Source organism: Olea europaea, unplaced genomic scaffold (genome assembly GCF_002742605.1).
Source record: "Olea europaea var. sylvestris unplaced genomic scaffold, O_europaea_v1 scaffold2905, whole genome shotgun sequence".
Classification (NCBI taxonomy): domain Eukaryota; kingdom Viridiplantae; phylum Streptophyta; class Magnoliopsida; order Lamiales; family Oleaceae; genus Olea; species Olea europaea.
The window spans coordinates 49,739-68,575 of NW_019247617.1; the positions used below are offsets into that span (position 1 = coordinate 49,739).

Here is an 18,837-nt window from a genome sequence, read left to right on the forward strand (position 1 = left end):
TCGAGTCCCCCACTCAGCCATCCCATCTAGAATCCCACATTTTTTTTCTGGTCACTTGCAATTCTGAATAAAAGAGATTACTATACGTTAACAGTCGAAATAAAATTTTGGCAATTTTTACAAGATGATTCCTAATTCGCATTTTTTTAGGTGTCTTGAATTAGCCCTGTATAAAATTCCAAGCATGTTGTAGTTGGAAAGATTTAGTTAGTCTGAATCTTTCACTGTATTTAGCAATGAACCAATAGCAATTACCAAAACAAATTCACATCATCTCCCTCAAACTTATTGAAAACAAGGCTTAGTTTGTTATCATTGAAAGCTCCAATAAACATTCCAACCATATAAAGGCAATTAGGAGCAAACATTTATGAACTGCGACAGTACCAGGATTGTAACAGGAGCATAAAACAGAGAAGGCCATAAGAAATAATATAGCACGTAGATGCACCATTTTAAAAGGTTCTTCATTAAGCCTCTAGAAATTGTTGGTATATTTTCAGTCCCAAAATTCACAACAAAGAATAACCAGAAAAATCAACAAAGGAACACCAAGAAATTTTTGCCCATAAGCCCGGATGTTTGCCTGGGCTACTCACCACGTTGAGCATCCATCGTAGTGGTTATCGCTCCAATCCACTAGAAATAACTTAAAAAAAGTATCAATACAAGGTTACAGAGCCAAGAATTACACAGATTTGCCCTCAGACTTCCTTTCTCTCGAAAACCCTAACCTCAGAAACGATTACACCAAGTAACCAAAGATAAACTGCTCAACACAAACAGAAAATCAAACCTCACTGTATCAGCACTCTAGATCTCACCAAGAATATCTAGATTTAAAAGAGTTTATAGAGAAACCAGAGGTTTTCACACAGAGAGAAAAATGAAGACGAAGAAGAGAGAAAACCCTAGAAGTCTCTCAAAATATGATTGTACACTGTCAAACAAAAGGTCACAAGATGTCTATATATATCTCAGCATGCATCCAGCGATTGTAAAGGCTCTGTGTATTATCATCTAAGCCATCCATTTAAGAAAACGTGTTTTAACAAAACACGACTTTGTCCAATTTAAACAACCGGGTCACATTCTTTTAATTGATCCAAAACCTGGGTTGCATCATTGGGCCTCTAAAATGTGAAGCACCATTTTAACAGGAATCAATATATATCTATATATATACATGTGTTTTAAGAATTATACACGTTTAGTCCATAAAGATTGAAGTCAAACCTTTAGAAGCTTATCAGACTCTCTCGGCTCTTTTCCAAGTTACTCATAGCATTTTTACAACCCAAAGTTTATGTTTCTTTATATGCATATAAACAAGACTGGAACCGATCAAATTCGCATCTTTAAGACGTATGCAAAGATTGAGATAATTAAGTGTCTGCATTTCCTAGTTGAATTCTTCTTCTTAATCCGTACAACATAGTAGCTCTGTCAAGGAATTCTAAATACAAACTCAAATCCAGCATTTTAATTACTGTCTTTGCAGCATTGTCAAAATGACCGCAAACTAATAGATTTAGAGATCCTGGGCTATGATGTTAACATGGGATATTATATTGTGGAAATTACACAAACTAATAGATTTAGATCCCAGTTCATAAATCATAGGTGAAGTTTACCGTTTCAAATATCAGATATTTTTTAATTAATTATTAATATATTTTAAATATTAATAATTATATTACAAACCCTAATTTATTTCTCCTCCACACACCTCTCTCTATTCTTACGTCTCTACCGAAAACCTCATCTCTCTCTTTGTATATCGTTGCCTCTCTCTCTGCAGAAAAGTAACCTGCTGAAGTGAAGTCGCATGAAGTAGCCTGACGCCGCCACCGCCATTACAGGTCTCTCTCTTCAAGATGACGCTGCGTTGAATAGACGAGTCGTCGCACATAGCGAGATGACCTCGCTCAACACCTTCCATCATCTCCGGTGCCGATCACCCCTTCATTCACCGGTGCTTCCACGCACAGCGTCATTAGGATCAACCTCTGTGAGCACTTGCTACGATTCGACGTGATCTGTTTTCTGTATTTTCGTTTGTGATAGAGATGAAGGAAATGGTGGGCATGATGAAGTGGTTGTGGTGATTGTTGATTCATGCGGCTGTAGTAGTACTATAGTGATAGTAATGGTGATGAGTGATTGTGCTCAGTGGTGTGCAACAGCGATGATCGTGAGTGAGATGGGTTTGGTGGGATTGTGGTGGATCTCGGATGTGGTGGTATTTTCCTGTGACGTGTACATTTGTTTGAGATGGTGGCGATGCTGCCTGGCACAGTGAATCTAGCAGTGGTGGTCAACGTTTTTGTTGGTATTTGGGCGACGATTGTGGTTTTGTGTGATCTGGTGATGGTAACGGTGACATTGATGGCGGTTGTGGTGGTCATGACGGTGGTCGTGACAGTTTGGATGCTTGTGACCAATTATTTGGTTGATTGTGATTAATAATTGGTTAATTTATAATACGTGACCTAAAAATTGTGACTGTGACTTACAATTGATTAAGTTGTTACCGAAAAATTAATCGTGATCAATTTCTAATAATTTGCAATGAATAAATAAGTTGTGACCAATAAAAAATTTGATTCTGTGACCAATGAATAGTCTGTGACTTGTAAAATTTTTGAATCGTGACCGAAAAATAATATGTGACCTATAAAATTTTTGATTTGTAATCGAGAAATAAGTTGTGATTAAAAATTAATTCGTGACTAAATAATTATATGATTCGTGATCGATGAACAAACTGTGACCTACGAAGTTTTTGAATTATGATCGTAAAATAATTTGTGACATAAAATTTTTGATTTGTGACAAAAAAGTAATAAATGATTAATTAATTTGTTCATTTGTGATCAAATTTTATAGATCTGTGACCAAAATATATTTAATTAATAAAATAAATAAATAATTAATTAAATCATAAATAAATTTTAATAAAAATCTGATTTTTGAAATTTGAAACTTATTTTCTTAATTTTGAAATGTGTATACCTAAACTCTTATGAAAATTTCCCTATTATATTTCATAGGCCTAGATCGATGAATGAAATAAGTCCAACAACCAAGTCCATGAGTTTCACCAGGTCCAATTGTATTCCTTCTTGGATGGTTTGAATCTTGGCCCATTTACCTTTCTTTTTGGTCCAATTGAAAGCCTAACCCTAAACTATTTATGAAATTACAACCCTAGCTATTTTCTAGTGTAATTTTGTGAGAAATTAAGGAGAATTTCGGCTGCCCCTTTGAAGTGTGAAAAATGGCCCCTTTTGATGTCCAAAACCGATTGATTACTTTATGTAATTTGTGGCTCCTCTTCCTTCATTGCCTACCTTTGTGGTGTTTTCTCTTTATCTTTGTGGCTACAAATCATCTCCATTTCTTGTCCTTTGTGGGTAAGATTGAATAGCAATCGAGGTGAATATATTAGTTGTAGATTGGAGCCGATTGGTTTGGTTGTTGGTAGAGAAATGTACGTTGGACTGAGCCCGAAAAACATCGATTTGCAAATCTTTGGAGAGAGCTTGTGCAACAATTCTCTTTCTTTGTAAAGAACTTGTACCCTCCATTCGGGTAAGCTACCGAGCAATAGAACTGACCTCTTTTAGGGAGCACATGTGGCTAACACATTGTCATAAATATCCCCTTCAGCCTCCTTACCCACAAGTTTCATTTCCCACAATTGTATTTCGGAATCACCTCCTTGCGCAGCACATATACATGGCAAGAAGTCTTTCATGAACCACACCATAGATTGATGAGCTACCCACTTCAACAACCCATTTAGACAAGTGCACAACATCATCCAAAACATCTTCTCGATACTCGTTGATCTGCCCAACATTTTCAGTATCCAGTTCAACAATCACACCGGATTTGGTGAACCCTTCTAACTTGCGTGGAGCTTTGCCTAATTCATTCAACTCTTTCACTACAGCTATCATTGCAATTAAATAGCTATACAACTCTAGCTTCAAACCACATTCTCTCAGGTGAATCACTAATTTGGCTGCATCCATGTAGCTTCCCTCCACCTGAAAGAATCAAGTCTCCACATCAACACACGGAAAATAAGCATACAATATTCTAAGTAGGCATGTGAGCAGGGAGTGGGTTCATCTGATATGTGGCTGAAGCATGCCTGTCAATCAGTCTATCAAGACTACAATAATCTCAAACTGCCACACGCACTTGAAAAAATAACTGGGCATGCTACAATAATGGAGGACGAAAGGATATTCTTTAAGGACACGATAAGAATATCTTCACCTAAATAAAATCCACCATATTTTTCTTTGTAAAAGATATTCCATATCATTGCAACATTGTGAGAAAAGCAACACAATTAAAACATATCAAAGCATGTTAATGAATATCTCTGTTGCACGGACACTTCAACTACGGTAGCATGTCCGTGTCCAATATATGTCGGACACGTATCGAATACCAACACTCCTTGATCATTTTTTATTAGAAATATTATATATTTTTAGCTCTATGTTATTAGTAAATAACAACAATAACTCATATTTAAAAGATTTCAACAAGAAAATTAATAACAAGTATAAAACTAAAATTTATAGCCCCGTCCTATTTATATAGGTTTGTTTTGTTTTTCACACAGATTAAGAAATCTTATTTAATGTTATCAAAAAACAATTTTGTACCCTTATTTATATTTGTACAATTTTAAGATTAAGAGAAAAAAATTTATTATAATTAGACAAATTAAATACTGGCATATTAGTAAACGAACAAAATAAAACATTTTTAATAAAAAAAACAAGATTATATAATTGAGACAAGAAAATAGAGAAAGTCAGCCTATATAAATGGAAATGAGAGAGTCTTTATAAATGAAAATTTTTTAAAAATTTAATCGGCACATCGACGACTGTCATGTCGGTATTTTTATGAAAAAACACGTGTCAAAGTATCTGACACGTGTCGGTTACATGTGTCAGTATCGATGCTTCATTGATGAATTTTTATTTCCTTGTAACCTCGTTTGACATTAAGACTTCAGGAGTTTGATACAATTTTTATCACATTCAAGTACTATTATACAACCCCTAGATGCCTCATAATTCTTGTTCAATATTCCTGGGATCCATGTTTCTATTTTGTGACCTAGCTTGCAACTTTAGTTACCAAAATACTCTAATTTCCCAACATAATTTTCCACAAAATGGCATAAATTAGTTGATCCAATAACCAAAAAAAAGAAAACTTGGTGATTTTGTGACCCAGTCCCACCACCATTTTCACCGGCACAAACACACAACCAGAACCTCTCTCCCCACGCCCAACCATCAATCCATTTAGTGACGCCAAATCGTCCCCTTCTTCACTCAAAAGTTTACAATCAACCTAACCCCTTCAAACTCCATATCCTTTTATAAGGTTTTCACATTATTATTTGTTCAAGTCTATATATCTGCAAAATTGCATTACATATCAGGCATTTTTATGGCCATGAAAAATGTCTCAGAAAAATGCAGTTGAAAATAAGCAATATCATCCTTTGGTACTCCAAATATGAGACTTTTGGATCTTTAATTAATGTGAGCAGTTGTAAGAATACTGAATCTTGAAAAGATGAAAATAGTGACAAGAAGTAGATGATAAAAAACTACAGCATATAAATGAACTAAAATTCCTCAAAATCGACACTTTCCATGTTTGAGTTTATGCACTACAAAAATGAAAAAGTGGCTAAATCTGTCTGCAAAAAATTCAGTCATTCACCGCCGCAAGTAGGTTTATTAAGTGGATATATACATCTGCAGACAGCCTTTAAAAAATAAGGCTTCACTGGATAGACCTACCCATTGCCAACTTTCATGTCCGGCATGCAGTCTAGATGGAAATCAGTGAGGCATTGTAACTGGAGTTGGATGAAAGTGGTGGCAGGGATGAGCTGATCCATGGGGCTCAATTGTTGGGTGGGTGACTCTTGAAATAATGGAGCCCAAGTCTTAGGCTTCACAAACTTTTACGTGTGTCAGACACATTTTGTCAAAATGTGGTAGCAAATGTTGACAAAACAATATGGATGGAAAAATCTTGCAACCATGCAGTCGTATTTTTGGAAGAATTTTTTTGCCATGCATTTAATGAAAGGCTACCTTTGTTGAAAATAATGGATCTACAATTAATGAGGGTGACAAGTTTTTTCACTATAAATACGAGGCCAAAGCAGAAGCAAAAATATAGATGTGCAAAGAGAAGTGCAAGAAAGGTGTTGAATGAAAACACCAGATACAGTGAGCAAAGCACATAAGTGAGAAGCAGTTAGATTTTAGTTTGTGCAGAAAATTAACGAGAGAAAATTGAGAGATTGCCTTTGCGTAGGCAAATAAAATACAGAGAGTGTATTTGTTGTATTCCTTTTCTTCTCTTGTTGATATGGTAAAAAAAAAAAAAAAAATTGGTGTGGGTTTGTGGACGTAGGCACGATTGCCGAATCACGTAAATTCTTGTGTCAGTTGCACTTATTAATTTTTTGCTATATTTATTTCTTCTCAGTTTAAATTATTTTGCGTCCCACTGATCGTGGCGGAATTAGTAGCGGTCTAATTCCTAATAGTTAAAGACGGATATATGGGAAACTGGGCTGGGTTGTAGTCCCGCCCAAGGCCCAAGAAATTTATTTTTTTAATACATTTTTCATTTTTTTTTTGAAAAAACAGTTTTTTGTGTGTAATTTTTTTTTTCACGTATTTACCCGGCTTGAAATTTTGTAGCCCGGTTTTGGATCCAATTCTGGATTCGTCCCTGCTAATAGTGACAGGATGAGCCGGGTTATAGGTTTTTCCCCTTCTTTCTCCTTTCCTTTTCCTTTTTCATTTTCATTTTTAATTATAGAGGGAAAGTGATTGCAACAGAAATCAAACCTTTCTATCTTTCAAAAGTTAGGCATTTGATGTTCACACTTCACATGCACATTTAACAATCAAAATGGACGGTTCTAGTCTTAAGAGACTACTTGCACACCTAACCTGTAGGTTGGGACTTTACTCTGAAAAACATAAAATAAGGACAATATTGAAAATCAGGCCATAGATTGGGGAACAAATGGCGCAGTTTAAATTTCTAACAAGCCTAGCCCTCTTCTTATGTAGGTATTGGAAGGAAGAGAGGCGATCTCTTAATCCGTGTAGACTAAGCAAAGCAATAAATCCAACAAAAAAAAGAGAGAACTGATAATCTACTCCTACCAGAACTAGAAACCTTATCAAAATAATAAAATTAGTAATAGTAGAATCCTACTAAAAGTGAGAACTTTTACTAGGTTGTCCACGTTTTTCTTCATCAATCTTCCTCAACCAGGCTGGGCAGAATAGCTGAGCAAGTACGAGTGATAGGCCTAAGCTAGTAGCATATGAAAAATTTTACCTGCTTACTTATTATGCTTAAGATTTACTAATGTTTCCAACGTCACATTATGATCAACAAATTTTATCTCTAAAAATTAGTTAAAATCAAGACCCTTGCGGACCAAATCACCAAGTACTAAATTCTTACGATTTCCATGTCCAACTCCGAGATCCTCACATTGTCTGTAAGCATATGAAAATCTGCAGACACCAAGTAAGCATTTAGGGATAAGCAGTCATACAGTAAACAATGTCATAAAAATACTAAATTCAGCACACCCCAGGACATTAACTTTACTAGATGATCAAATTATAATGCTGGAGAGGGAAAAGTATCCATCCAATGATAAAACAGAATTCTTAATGTTAAATCGAAAAGCAGCAGTCCAGTGGTTTTAATTAGTAGGAAAGGACATTTATTGGTTTCTAAATGTCAATGCTACTACAACCTGTGATCAAATAAAGAATTCCCCTTCTCTTGGTCAGTCATCCTGAAGGCCCCGTGGCGAAAACATGTCTACCTTATCACTTGATGATGTAAGGTCCAACGTAATTAAGATAAATCACAATATAAAGTTTAATGTACATAATTTCACTTGATAGTGGAACGAGCAAGAACAACAGTAGAATCACTTAGCAGGGTTATAATAGTTAAGCACAGAGAGGAAAACAAATCTGCATGAGGTTCGGAATTAGGACAAAGAAAAAATATACCAAAACTACATTTGGACAGAGCATGAAGAATCTTACAATGACTGGAGGCGGAGTGGGAGTGGACCATGGGATCTATCCTGGCCCCCTCCTCTGCCCCAAGGAAAAGGAGATATAAATCTATTTTAGTGTAGAAATACAGTTCACTTATTGATGTATCCTATCCCTCTTTCCCTTTGATACAGATAACTATTTCTACATACCAATTCAATAGAATACGTATGTAATTATTTAACTTTGTTTACTTGCCCATCCAACTAGGAAATCCTTGCTCCAACAGTTGGACAATGGTTCCAGGACAATCTCGGACAGCAGACACAATAAGGAAACAAGTCTACTTCAAATAGTTACCTACCAAACCAAGTATCCCAAAGACATGATTAAAAAAGACTGTACAATGTCTAATAATTTTAATTCACCATGCATTCGATAAAGTTGTTGTAAGATTTCAAGAGCATTGCACAACAACACATGATTTATAACACACTAAAGCAACTCAACAATACTTGACAGAAGGTTTTTTTTTTATTATTTTTATTTTTATTATTATTTTTGCATCTATCTAGTTGATCATGAGTTAATGAGAGTATATTGAAATATATATGCTAATGTAAGAAAAGTAGTAACAGGGACAAGTTATTTAGAGTGATTAGCAATTACCATTATCTTCCATGCGAGGTATCCAACTGGACCACCTTTATTGTCCTCCGTATCACCGTGCAAACATGTAATCCCCCTCCTCGGAACCTCTTTGACAAACAAGACTGCACCTTCCTTGTCTCCTACCTCCCAATAGAAATAAATCACCTTCTCGATCATACTAAAGCTGAGCTTCAACCCAATACAGTCCATGTCTGCCAAGGCCAGCGCTGAGATTTTGGGGGCCATAGACCAATTTCAAATACATTTAAAATAAGATATAATAATTTTTTTGGGGACGTCATCGTAGTGGGGTCTTAGGCGATCGCCTACCTCGCCTATAATTAGGGCTGACACTGATGTCCACTAAAAAATCAACCACATCCCCAACCTTTTTCTTCCTCTTAATGAAGTTCTTCATCCATGAACACGTAATTGACACCATCAGTTCCATTGTCTCCTTGTCAACCCTATTCTCCTTTTGCAGCCACTCAAACACCTCTAATGTGCACCAAGAGTCCCTCCCTTCTCCAGAAAAGTACATCAAAACTAATTGCAACTCATAAGTTGACAATCACTACAAAAAAATGTGATTTTGTGACAAGATCTTTCGTAACATATGAAAAGTTGTCGCAATAAGTGATTTAGCGCTGCACATTTTTTGAGTTTGTCGCAAGGATTGATAAAGACAGATAAGTAACAATAAAAATATAAGGTGACATTAAAAGTTGTAGTAAAATGTGAGAAGGCGCGACAAGTAATAAAGATTGTCGCTAAAAAGAGAGAAGCAAGGCGCCAAAATTTTTTTTGTGGGAAACTTATGGTGACAAACTTTTATTTTTTGTAACAAAATATTTGTGGTGCAATATGATTCACTTTGTGCGACAAGCAATATTTGTTACTAAAATTTCTATAAATGGAGGAAAAAATCGCTACAAGAAAAACTATTTTTTGCAACGGACAAAATGTTGTAGTAGGTCTTTCACAATGGTCACCCATACGTTATAAGCTCTAATGTTATTGTAGAGTAGGAGGGTATGATAACGTAAATTGCACATTGCAAAAGGCCTAAAATGCACGTTGTTGTTATGTTTTTATGATGTAATTCGATCGTTGCTTTTATTATATTTTGCAATGCTCTTTGCTTGTTGTCTTAACTTCTTTTTGCAACGTTATTTTACTTTTTGCAACAATTGTTTATTTTTTCATGTAGCTAAAGATGACATTTTAATATGTAATATAAATTTTTAACCTCTACATATTCCTAAAACCTCATACATAATCTCAAGTTCAAAAATTAGAAAATGCAGCAATTCCAGACACTTATGAAAAAATGACTTTCCTTTTGCAGCCAGACAACTGCATAACTATCGACCAAAGTATTCCGTTGGTAAAAAATAATAAAATAAATAATTTACCAACAAATTTTTCAATGGATGATTCCATTGGAAACTATATAAAAGGATAAAATATTTAGCAGTGGAAAAATTTGTTGGTAAATTTTTTAGTAAAAATAAAAAATTGTAAAACAAGATACCAATATAAAAATCTATTGAAAATTTTTTCAATTTTTTTTTTAAACATTTTCCTACCAAAAAAAATCCTCTGATAATTTTGAGAAAGTATATAAGAATTAATTAAAATGTTCAAATTTCGAAATTTTCAATTTTCCTCTTTAAAAATTCCTTCTATCACTTTTTCTTAAACGCATAATTCTCCCCCATTCACACGTTTCCCTTTCTAAAATTTTCAAATCCCTAACCTCTTCGTGCCGCCTCTTCCCCCTCTCTATATTCAAGCCTCTTTTCTCCTACAAATCTTCTGTCTTGTTTTGCACCGCTAGACGAGTTGGTAGTGCATGCTAACTCTTTCGATTCACATAGATTTGTGAGCGAGTTTAATATATTTTCGCTGTTTCTTTGTAGATTTCGCCATGAAAGGGATAGGACCAAGTCGAAACGAAGAATTTTTGTTGTTTATATTGTGACTGTTTCTCAATCTAGTGTTTTTTTTTTTCTTGAAATTTATTTTGACTATATTTGGCGATTTTCCTCAATTTGGAATAACAGAAAGAAAACGGAGAGAAAAGCAAGGAGGAAGAGGATAGTGAAGAAAGGGTCGAATCGTTTGGCACTCATCTTGGGTTGGATCCACAGCCTAGAACCACTATCTTCCCCAAGTACTGCTTTCTATTTTGCTCTTTTTCCTTTTCCCCTTTGTGTAAATGGGCATCTATTTAAATAGTTATGAGTTTTTTGGGATATAAAAAGTCACAAACTAATTTGGATCCTATGGGACCTGTTTAATGATTAGGATTTGTTATACTTTTTGTTCTCTCTAGTATTTTCCACTCGTAATTTCAGAGACATTAAATTTTTTTTTTTTTTTTTGGCAACATCTTTGGATCTTAGAATACCATTTTACATGGATAGATATTATGGTAATCGTAAACTATTGGTTTCATAGAGAAACATGGCTAAGGCAACTCGCGAAACCTTCAAAAGAATGCTGGTAATTATCTTTTCTTTCTTTTCTTCGTACTTTCATGTATCAAATATGCACTTAAAGTTTTGCATAGTTGAGAATTTCAAGCCAATCAACAGTTTTTTGTTGACTTTTGTTGATGTAGGGTTTCAGGGGCATGGAAAGAATTGTTCTATTAGTTTGCATAGTTGAGAATTTCAAGGCGATGAGCAATTTTTGTTTATGTAGTACTTCAACACCTGAAGGTTTATACATAGTTTATACAAGGTTTTGTAGGTAATAAGAGATTCCAAGTGATACTTTGGTCTATATCTATTTGGTTGACAATAATATGAATTTTTTTTATATGTTTTGCAATTATATTTAGTCCTTGTTTGAGCTCCATTCTTTTGGAAAAATTCATTTTTCAACGGTGTTTTGACATCATTTCAACCACACATTCTTTAATAAAATAATATTACACATAAATCCAAAATTTTTCATTATTTTTAACCACACATTTCCCATTAATACAATATTCAAAAATTCATTCTTCCCAAAAAAATGGAGCTCAAACAAGGGCTTAATAATTGTACATCGAAGCATTCTTTGTATAAAGTCAGTGGTTGGTTTTAAAAAAATGTAGGTTATGTTGCGGAAGCTCTCTCAAAAGGATCTTCAAACGGTGGTTTTTCAGGCTCAATCCAACGTACCTTTCTCTACCAACAACCAATCCAAACGGCTCCAAACCACAACCAATTGATTTACCTTGGTTGCTATTCAATCTTACCTACGTAGGACAAGAAAGGATGATAATTTATCGCCACAAAGGCTAAGAGAAGACACCACAAAGGTATACTATGAAAGAACCACCAATTGCACACATTATACCAGCTTTCTGGACACTTCTGGACACCTTTTTTCTCACACAAAAGGGGGCAGCCGGGATTCTCTTCTTTCTTCTCTCAAAATCACACAATCATCATATCAAAGAGGCTAGGGTTATATTTATATATATACTCTAGGGTTAGACTTTAAGTTGGGCCATTAAAGGGGTAAACGGGCCAAGATTCAAGCCATCCATAAGGAATACAATTGGGCCGGGTGTAGCTCATGGACTTGGTTGTTGAACTTATTTCATTAATTGGCTTATGCCTACGAAATAATATTAACCCACGTTAACATCATAGCCCGAAATTTATTGGGTATCAAAAAACCCAACAAATCTCCACCTTGATGCCCAATAAATCTGCAAGCAATCAAAACACACAGTTAACACTTGCATAATCAAGGTAGCCAATAAAATTGGATCACAGACCTTACCTCGTGTTTCCAACTTGAAACACATACCATACCTGCTCCATGTACTCACTGGGGCTAAGGTAAAAAACACCCAAGTAGAAGTAAATATTTAACAGTAAACAATCAAGAGCAAATACACATGCGATAATGATATACTATAGGATAACACACACAAATCTTTTCAGAAACATATTCACATAGAACCATAGATTAACACCAAGTCAATCAAACCACGGTCAGCCACATATGCAACACATGCATAAATGACCTTAAGAAAAGATCTCACCACACTTATCCTATCCCATTCCGTGTTGCTCACACCTCGAGAACACATATCTCCTCTCATCGCCCACCACGCTCACTAGACAGATCACTCAACTCATGTCTAACTGGTGAGTCACAATAGATCCTAAGTCCACAGGATAATCCTCTATCTCCACATCACTTCTCCCAACCTACGTGGATAATGGTCTCCACCTAACAGAAGTGATAGAAGTGTCTCTCTCACACTCCACCTGATCAGGGTCTCTTTCCAGATAAAGGATCCTAGACATTTGATCACATCTCCACTCGTGATCCAAAATGTCACACTCTACATCCCTCGATACAAACCACCATGTACCCTTAGGCATCTATACTCCACCTCACCAAAAGACACACAACACACTGCTAATGCATCCTAACCCACTATGCATGCAAGCAATTACACCAAGTAATCCTATTGTCTCAAATTCATGCAAATGCACATATCAAACACATTGAAATGTAGCAGATAATCATGCAACAAAATTTAGACAATCACACACATGCAGAAAGGATCACACACAGATGCATATGCAATAACTAGGTTTACACTTAATAAACCTCACTGGGGTCATAACTCGACCCCTCAATCAAATTCGTCTCACCTCTCATCTTTCCCTTCAGCTTATCTTTCTTCTTGGGACAGTCCTTAATAAAGTGTCCAGACTTACCACAACTGTAACACCTTTTACCATTAGACTTGTCTCGTCCCTTGCCCTTTTTCTTACTACCCTCATCACTCGAGTCACTACTCGAATCACTACCGTCTTGAGTTCTACCCAAATTCATTTGCTTAAACTTCATCCTACTCCTCATCATATGTAACTCGCCACTCCTCTTATCCTCTTTTTCAGCCTTAATCTTCATCTCCTTACTCCTAAGTGAGTCTATGACAATCTCGGGTGTTAAGGTATCCCTACCATACTTAATTGCATTCTTAACTTCCCTATATGAATCAGGCATGGAATTAAGCAGGATAATAGCCTTATACGTTTCAGATATCTCTTCATCACAGTTAACGATGTCTTGAACTAATTTGTTAAAGACATCCAGATTATCATCAAGATCCTTTGAAGGATCCATTTTAAAGCTGAAAAATCGTTCAAACAAGTACAATTTATTAGAAGTTGACTTAAGCAAATATAAGTCCTCCAACTTTTCCCAAAGTTGTTTTGTAGAATCCAATTTTTCTACTTTTCTCAAAACAGTATTAGATAGGTGTAAAATAATTGAAGTGTATGCAAGTTCATCATACTCTTCTTTTTGTACTTCTATTAAATTTACAGGAAATTTGCCATCTATGGCCTTTGAAACTTTTTGTTGGACCAAAATACCCTTCATCTTTTGTTGCCAAATTGAAAAATCCCCTTTCCCATTAAAAATTCCAACTTCAAAGCGTGAAAACATTTTTAAAAAACTAGAACAACCAAAAGCACAGATAGGTTACACAAAGTTATCCTACGGCCGCAATATACACCGTTCTAGATTCCCAGGGTTTCGTAAGATTCACGATCTTAGATCAAGGGAATGTTCGAACGGGTCAAGTCCAGGTGTTCTAATAGGAAAATCAATGCAACACGAAGGTATGTAAACAAAAGTTTGAATTTCCACGCAACAAACCTCACACAGTGACTATATGACAGGTAAAGCACAAAATCAACTACCAACTTGCAATCAAAACTCAACACTTCAAAAACAGAGCAAATAATTCCTAAATTTTCTAGCTCAAGCAATGGTTGCCAAGCAATGATAACCCCCAATCCTAACGATCACCCTACATGATGATCTGCTAATGCTGAAATTTAAAACTAAGTTAAGCCAATATACCAGAGCGGACTATCTGAGTCCGTAAATTATGAGAGTTGCGAATTTATCACTTTAGGACCACCACTATTTGTCCTAAAGTCTCTGAAAACTGCAGCAACCAAAAAAATCACGATTGAGTCCCGAACGCTCGAAGAACAATGCAGTCCAGATTCTTCTGCGTACTCTGAAACAGAAAACTTTCAACACGAAAAATATCAGAAATAATATAAGGAACAAACTGCCTGAAGAGACCGTCGCCAGAAAACGTTTCACGTGCCCGCACGCGCCGTCTCTTCACTCTGCGCGTGGTCCTCACACGCCACCACACGCTCCGCCGTCGTCCAACACGCGCCGGCCTGCAGGGTTCCCCTCCTCCTGCACGTCACGCCAGTGGTCTCCGTTTTCCCAAACTCCTTCTGGATTGATCAGAAAATGCGAAAAACGGAGACTGATTTTAATAGTTTTTGGACAGCTTCTTCGATCTGATTTCTGCTGCGTTTCTGCCTATTTTCTGGTAGATTTCACGAGCCAGAACCTTCACCTTGAAGCTCTGATACCAATTGTTGCGTAAGCTCTCTCAAAAGGATCTTCAAACGGTGGTTTTCGAGGCTCAGTCCAACGTACCTTTCTCTACCAACAACCAATCCAAACGGCTCCAAACCACAACCAATTGATTTACCTTGGTTGCTATTCGGTCTTACCCACGTAGGACAAGAAAGGATGATGATTTATCGCCACAGAGGCTAAGAGAAGACACCACAAAGGTATACTATGAATGAACCACCAATTGCACACGTTATACCAGCGTTCTGGACACCTTTTTTCTCACACAAAAGGGGGCAGCCGGGATTCTCTTCTTTCTTCTCTCAAAATCACACAATCATCATATCAAAGAGGCTAGGGTTATATTTATATATATACTCTAGGGTTAGGCTTTAAGTTGGGCCATTAAAGGGGTAAACGAGCCAAGATTCAAGCTATCCATAAGGAATACAATTGGGCCGGGTGTAGCTCATGGACTTGGTTGTTGGACTTATTTCATTCATCGGCCTATGCCTATGAAATAATATTAACCCACGTTAACATCATAGCCCCGAATTTATTAGGTATCAAAAAACCGAACAGGTTACATTTCAAATTAATATGTACTGTAGATACAATTATATTGCAATGCAAGAAATTGGAAATTATGTGTTTAAAACAGAATCCATGACATACATAAATAAAGTATTTTAGGCAACAATTGTATATCTTTGAAGCAACAAACCCTTTGTGTTGTGAAATAAATTTAACTACAAGCACAATTTGTCATATAAATAAATATTTATTGCCACAAAATAATTTACGCAATTTTTTTGTATGTTGTAACAAACATACATCGTTGCACAAATACTGACGTGACAAACTTTCTGTGTTGTGAAATAAATTTAATTACAAACATCAATTGTTACATAGTAAATTTTACAACAAATGTTAAATATCTTAAAATATATATGCAACATATAACACACATTTTAAATCATATGCTTGTTATTAAAGATATATCACTACGAGCATGTGCTGTTGCAAAATAAAATAGATAACAAAAGTTATACATTTAAAACAGTGTTCTAAATGGCGGCGCCTTGGGGTTGCCTAGACATGATGCTCGGGCAAAACGCCAAGCCAAGTGGCTGACGCGTTATTTGGAGGTCAACTATTGTCGTTGACCAATCGTTGACCACTAAGGCGCGCCTAGGTGCAATTATGCGTGCATTGGTACACATTATCATCCCTTTTTTTATTTTTATTTATTTTTTACTTTAAAATTTTGTGTTGTTAAAAAATTATTAATGGCTAATTTCTTCATTTTGCCCTAATTTAAAACAACCACTTGAACGCTAGATAAGATTTAAGTTCCTATGCTATTTATTTATTATTTTGTATTTAATTTTGAAACTTAGCTTTTTGTTGAAAATTTTGAAAAAATGTATAAAGTTCCTATAAATATGTTTTAAAAGTTTATTAAATATTATTTTTAACTATTAAATAATTTTTTGATTTATTAAAAATTAAAATAATATTAATGTAAGAAAACACATTTTCACGCATTTTTTACACCTAAACCTCGCCTAAACTCGCATAGCCCATAAATTGGCCTCCACATATCGCCATGCATTACGTCTTTTAGAACATTGATTTAAAATAATATTTGCAACAAATTTTTTTCTTGCAAAAACTTTATTGGTATAATCATTGCAATAAATTGACTTGTCACCTTTTTAATTTTTCACGACAAATATAACTTGCGATGACATTATGGTGACAAAAATCTTGTTGCTATTTCGTATTTTTGCGTCAAACAAATAATGTTGCGTATTTACTAATGCAATGAATGAGCAAAAGTTGTCGCAGAATACACTCTATATCTCGTATAGTGCGACAAATTTTGCAACAAGCATCTAGTTTTCGCTAAATTACTTTTGCAACAAAATTCCATTTTTTGCTACAACATTTTCTGTCTCAAAATCGGCCATTTTTCGTAGTGAATCTATCATTCACTTCCTCGAGCACATCAGAAGGTTCTTGAGTCATGCGTTCTAGTTCTTCAATTGCCTCAAAAAATCCTCCACTCTTGTCATCCTTGCCGTCACTAGTGAGAAGTGTTGGAAAAAGAAAAGTGAATTGAAGGGCTAAATTTGGCATAATTTTGAGTGAGACCCATTAGTTATTTTGAAAGATCAAGATTGGTTTGGGTTCTCCTCCATGAGAATATCGAAATCATATATTTACTTCCCAAAAATGATACTCGAGTGAATGAGAAATTGGAGCTCAAAGTGATGCATTGGAAGGAAAATTATTTATAGTTATCCCACATAAGAAAATAGGTAAAGGCAATGACTCCTTTAAATATGATTACACTTTGGAAAGGTATAATTATGTGTAGCGTAGAGGTTCTTTTCAAGTGCGCGAGTAGAGGGTGCAAATCACATACAGAAATAGACTTTGGACTTTGAACTTGTGTACTGGCGCGACCTACGCACAAGAATGTTGGACCCGAATGGACCAAAAGTTGGCTTTATTTTATTATTTTTCCAAATCAAAACCTTCGAAATTCTCTTAAATTCTGAAACTCATGGGTTAATGGAGAGATTAACAGTAGTATCAGCAGTGCTCAAGTTCTATTGATTTTTTTTATATATATGTTAGGAAATAGACGCTCAAACTAAATCTCAAACACATACTGTAAGGGAGCGAATTTGTGTTAAGAAAACCGTGTTTACATAGGTCTAGAGTTGTAGATTTACACTATTCTGAATGCATAATATATTTGAGGAAATTACATATAAACAGATATTTAAGTTTTCCAGTTTAAAAATTAGGTGTGAAGTTTATTTAAGCAAAGATCAGGTTATAAAAAAAATTATTAATAATATTATAAAATTTACCTACCCACCCCAACCCCACTACAAAACCTAAATTACTTCTCCATCCCCGTCTCATTCTTCTCTCTCTACAATCTTCGGTCAGGGGAACCACTCTCGTCGATCGTTCGATAACTTTCGTAGTTTACCCTTGCTTTACTTTCTTTGTTATAAAAAAAATGCAAAAATAGAGACTGCTCCAATATATTTGGTAACATCCTTTATAAGTTACTTGATATGACATGTAAGTAAAGATTACAAATGTATACATTGACTAAACCAACGAATAATATTATTGTCTACACTTAGTTAATGTTGGGGTTTTGAATGTCGGAGCTAAAACAAGGGTGAAATTCATTGCATATGATTCATCTTTGATCACAAAGGTGGAAATTTGTTCCATATGATTCATCTTTTGTTGAACTTTATCATACAAATTGATCTTTAGTCTCCAAAATAACATAAGGTTAATCTAGGTAGTGGTAAAAAAATGTTATAATTTTACGATACAATGAAAATAATTGATAATATGTTTGACAAGAATTGACCCATTGGTTAGACAACTGGTTGAACTACTAACCCATTGACCCACTATAATGTTTGGGTTAGTGTTCGAGAGTCGGGTCTAACAAGTGTGCTTAATATTTACACTTAACCAACTGTTCAAATTGATTTCCATATATATAACTCACTTCTATCTTAATTTTCTTATTCATTTCCTTTCGGTTCTGTTTCGCGCGGGTTAACTCGCTAACAATTAAAGAGGATCAGACGATTGTGTAAGGGACGAAACCTCTTGAGACAAAGTC

The 18,837-nt window shown here is 35.3% G+C and overlaps 1 pseudogene; it reads right to left on the reverse strand.

The window, feature by feature from the left end:
- Positions 1 to 3,383: 3,383 nt before the first annotated feature.
- Positions 3,384 to 17,309, reverse strand: LOC111384394 (annotated as a pseudogene).
- Between the last annotated feature and the right edge of the window lie 1,528 nt (positions 17,310 to 18,837).